Source organism: Danio aesculapii, chromosome 7, assembly GCF_903798145.1.
Source record: "Danio aesculapii chromosome 7, fDanAes4.1, whole genome shotgun sequence".
NCBI classification, from domain to species: Eukaryota; Metazoa; Chordata; class Actinopteri; order Cypriniformes; family Danionidae; genus Danio; species Danio aesculapii.
Genome location: NC_079441.1, coordinates 58,972,392 through 58,977,782, shown reverse-complemented (window position 1 = coordinate 58,977,782; position 5,391 = coordinate 58,972,392).

Below are 5,391 nucleotides of genomic sequence, written 5' to 3'. Positions count from 1 at the left end.
CTCTTCCTAATACCACAAGACTCATTTTATTGATCAGAAGGAGGTCACTAGTTGGATCCTCGACTGGGCCTGGTGTGTGAAGTTTACATGTTCTCGCGTCGTATAGGGCTGTAGTGTATGAGTGTCTGTGTGTGAATGAGTGTATTGGTGTTTATATAATGGCTTATTCTAGGGCTGGGCCAATAAACGATATCATATTGAATTGCGATATCATTTATTTCGATAGTGATGATAAGCTCTGGACATTTTACTCTATTGATATTGAACAGCCAATCACATAGCAGCAATTTGCGACAGCTGTGATGGTAACTGATTTTTTGTTACCGCCGTGATGAAGCAAGACTTCAAGCGGTATGTTGGTTAACTGCATATATACACATACATAGGCCTATATGTTAGGGATGTTAACGTTTACTTGATTATCTATTGATTGCCGGTAATCTTTTCAATCTATACACCTTATCATTGACAGATTAAGCATGGACATTTAAAGGTTATACTTTACTTTACACATTAAAGTAATCATCATATGTGTCAAGTTCACATTACCTTATGGAGACCCTCTTTTGATATTGGGGATGCATTAAACCCGGTTTGCACAGATCTCGGTTATGTCCGCTGGTGCTGCCGACCGTTAATAGATCTTAGTTATATCTGCTGGTGCATTCGTTAATACGCAGGTCAGGTAATCAAAATGTAGGCTACATGATGTTTAATTATGGGTGGATCACGGATGGATGAGATCAATCATTGGTTATGCAAACTTTTAACTACTTTGTCTAAAATATTCAAACTTAAATGATTTAATTTGCAGAAAGCTAGCTGCTGGCCCAAAAGCGAGTTAGCATTTTAGCAATTCCCCCGCCCAAAGTTATTGGGTTTTTTGAATGGGATTTCGATTAAATCGCTTAAAAAAAGGTTCGTGTATAACACAAACTCAAGACACTTTCACGTTTTATTCTACGACGTAAAACACGTCAGTTACATCACACTCTTGATTTTTAAATGGGTTAATCTTCTTTAAAAAGATGGTTGCTATATAATGCCTTTACTTGTAAAGACTATCGAGACCATTCATTTGTTAACCCCAACCCCCCCCCCCGGGTCTTCATCTTAGTTCGTTTATAGCCTAATGTTAGCGTTTCACTTCTTGCATTTGCATTTAAGATCCAAAGGTGCTAAAAGCCGTATTTTCATGATGTGAGGATTATTGGGTTGGACAAAACCTGTAAGTGTATTAAACAGTGTTTGAACACAGAGCTTATTATTTGCAATCTTCGAAAAGCCTATGGGAAAATCCTATTGGGATTTTGAGGGAACCAGTTGCAAACAGCTGATTAGCCTACATGATGACGTCATAGTTCCTCCACTCTATACAACCGGCCTCTGCGTGAGCTGAGAGAGGATCACGTGAGCTCTACTGGTACTCCTATTGGCTCTCGCTCTTCATTTGCATAAATTTGAAGGGTTCTCAACTTTGACACATCGCTAGACACGCCCACCTGGTCACAAACAGTTGCTGTCGCTTGCGTAGATGGAGGTTGCCGGAAGTCACTCATTCTCCATTGAAATGAACGGTCGCTTGTCGCTTTGCTGCTGCGAGTCGCTCGTAGCATGAATGAGGCTTAAATGCTGATTCAAGGTGCGTCCCAAATCGTACACTTACTGTATGTACTATTCTGCACCATTTTGTAGTATAGTGTAAGTAGTGCGTTTACACTGAAAACTCTAAAAATAAAAAGGGCTCTTTAATTACTCAGATGAAGCCCTTATCCAACTGGTAAAGTGAAGTGTGGAACGGTGGACACTTCCTACACTCAACGACCGCAGCTTTGCTCAGGTAGGGAAAGGGGTGGAGCTGTCAGGCTCATGTTGGATTATTTTTTAAAATTTGGATTGTGAAAGCAAAATTCACCTGTGAGAGTGATTATAGCGCCTCCTGATGGTGAATGTGGTTATACTCATGACAGGTATTATTTGGTAATTTGGTAATTTTATTTCACTAATTTGGCAACCGTCATTAGGGAAACGGTTTAATTTTCCGCTTAGTAAAAAACATCAGTGTTTAATTTGGGACGACACTATATACATACACTATGCTTTTGATTGTGTAAGTGCAGGAGTACATGGTGTATAGTGTTCCATTTGGGACGTAGCTATACTTCTGGTGCGCACCTCTCAAAATATTTTACTAAATGTCACAACAACACCTAGCACAAGCTCTGTGATTGGTCAGCTTGGTAGCATTGTCCAATGGAAGCACTCCATATGGACACTGTTGTTTTGTGATTACTTTATGATTAAAGTTGTTGGACCTCCAACAGTTTCCACCTCTGAATGAGCAAGTTTGAGCAACTTGTACTGTAAGTACAGGTATTTCCGGTGTAAACAAAACACCCACAAAGAAACTTATGCCACAGGTCATATGCCCTTTAGTGTTTCGGAAGTATAATTGCAGAGCAACACAAACAGAATGCAGAAGTATAAATTATGGCTACGCACAAGGCAAGCAGCATGGGTTATGGAAATAACTCCATGCAGAAGTATAATTCAGTGTTAACTTTATGAGTTAGTGTGCTCTCTGTGCTGAGTTGCGGCTGAAAGGGCATCTGCTGCATAAAATATATGCCAGAGTAATTGTTGGTTCATTCCACTGTGTCAACCCCTAAAAATTATCAGGTAATCTGATAATTTAGGGACTAAGTGGAAGGAGAGTAAGTTGTTAGAGCATCTCACTGTAGTATTGGTAACCTAGTAACCAACAAGACAAGAATAACAGGGACTATTAGTATTAGTCATGTGGGTGTAATGTTCACTAAGTCAGAGTTTATTCAGCAAATGCATTTCCGTCTCCCATTATTCACATTAACCCTTAATCGCACAAGTCCAAAACCACATTTAAGTAAGCGTAAATTTTCAGGTGTATTGAGAGACTGTACTTTAATGTGTTCAGTGTTGACAGCCTCAAGCTGGCCACAGACACAGCAGCCAAATTTGGTTGGCAGTCCACTTTTTAGCGCTTAATCCTGTCCTGCACAAACACAGTTCAGAGATTTACAGGAGATAACAGCATTCATCAACCACCAGATTAAAGGGATAGTAACCCTAAACTGAAATTCTGCTTTTATTCATCACAAACCTGTTTGGGTTCCTTACAATATATGGAGAGAAAAAAAGTACTGTGGCAGTTGATTGAAAGTCAAGTGTTACAGGTTTCTTACATTTATCAAAACAACTTTCTTTGTGTTCACTCATAAAGGGGAAACTCATAAAATTTTGGAATTAGGGCTGGGCGATATGGCAAAAAAATGCAATCTCGATAATTATTTTCTATATTGAACGAGATATTTCGATATCAGTTGTTAACGCTTCCAGGTTTGAAAGAGTACCCCAACAATGACTGAAGCCACAAAAATTAGAGGGCATAAAAAAAGGGCATTAAATGGCATAACATATTTTTGGCCGATAATTTTTTGGTGGCCGAACCGGTACATCTCTAATATCAACACACTTTTAGATTTCCATTGTTGCTTATTTCTGCTGTGTGATTGGCTCTTAAATTAATATAGAGTAAAAAAGTCCAGAACTTATCATTATTATTGACATACATTTTATCGCAATTCGATATAACAGCGTTTATCGGCCCAGCCCTATTTGGAACAACCTGAGGGTGAATAAATCTTCAGTTTTGGGTGACCTACGCTTATTTTACTCCTGCAAAATTGCATGTAGAGACAACTGCATTAAAAGGAATTTAAAGCAGTGTGTTCAGAATATACCAACTGTACAGCTTGTCTTTAATGTTGTATTTAAATGTGTCAGAGTCTCCTCTGGTGTGGGGGGCAAGAAAGCACAGGGTACATCTTAACATGTTAGTGTTGCCAGATCTTACTAGACAAACAGGAAATAAAACAAGCTCATAATAAACATGAAGGGATTAGTTCACTCATGAATGAAAATTATGGTATTAACCCTTATGTGCTGTTGGGTCATGTTCATCCACTTGAGTGATTTTGAGTCCTAATTTGGCCATAATGTTTTCTTTGTTTCAGCTAGCAGAGTTATTTTTGGTGACAAATCTTATTTTGACACATATTTTGAGAAAATGCTTTGAAATTTAAAACAAATAATACACTCTGACAAGTTTACTACCATTTTGTTATGTTCAGGATGAAAACATCCACTGAATTAAACTGCTGTAAAAATGCATCAGATAAATATTTTTTCTTTTTTTTCATAAATCTGTTCATCAACCTCGGTCCTGATCAAAACTACTAAATTGCTTAGAAAATTAAGGATTTTAACTCTTTAAGTGCCAAATTCACAAATGGTGTCACTGATTTGGTGAAAAAACACACAAGATGACGTATTTTCAATATAAAAAGTAACTGTGGACTGGAATTTTTTTAACCTTTTATCACAGACATGTGAAACAGCATTGCCTTTGATGCACAGTTTTTTATTAATTTTCAAAGCCATGACACCATATAATCATGCATTTGGATTGTTGGTGGTTTTCTCTGTTGGAAGGAGGTAAAATGTGTAATTTTTACTGTTGATCATCAGTTGGCATCATTAACCCTTTATATAAGCCTGTGCAAAAAAAGCTTCGTTTCTGGATTTTATATGGAGTGCACATAACAGCAAATTAAAGTGTGTGTGTGTGTGAGAGAGTGACCTTTGTGCACTTATTGTACCTTGATGTGTCTGAGAAAATCAAAATATGCATCTCAGCTCTTAGAACTACATGGAGTAAACAAAAACAAAGACTGTGTATTTATGCACCATCAAATGTGGTTAATGGGGCAAAAACAGCCACCAACAGTAGATTAGGGGTTGGAAATGAAACAATGCATCAAAGCCAATGTTGTTACTACTCGTTCACATGTCCAAGACTGTGATAACAAGTCAAATAAATCCAGTCCACAGTTACTTTTTTTTTTTACTGAAAATACGTAAAGTCTCTCCACTCCACCTATAGCTGGTGAGAGCACTGGCGCTGTTGTCCTGAGGCTGTCGTCGTATCATCCAAGTGGATGCTGCACATTGGTGGTGCTGTGGAGAGAGCCCCCCTCCCCCCATTGTGAAGCACTTTAGGTGTGTGGCTATGCGCAATAAATCTGCTATATAAATACACATTACAATATGGCTACCATATTGTCAAGCAACATAAAGTTGTGTTTTGGTCGTTTCCAAAGTAGACACATTATGCAATTTTTTCAGTTTTTTTATTATTATTTTTTATATTGTAATTCCTGAACTGTAATAAAAACAGTTGCTATTAAAGGGAAAACATTGTATTTTTGCATGTATTTTTCAACATTTAAAATAAGATTATTTTTAAAAGTTGTTACAATTTATTAAAGTCTACTGATTTAGATAGCTACTTAT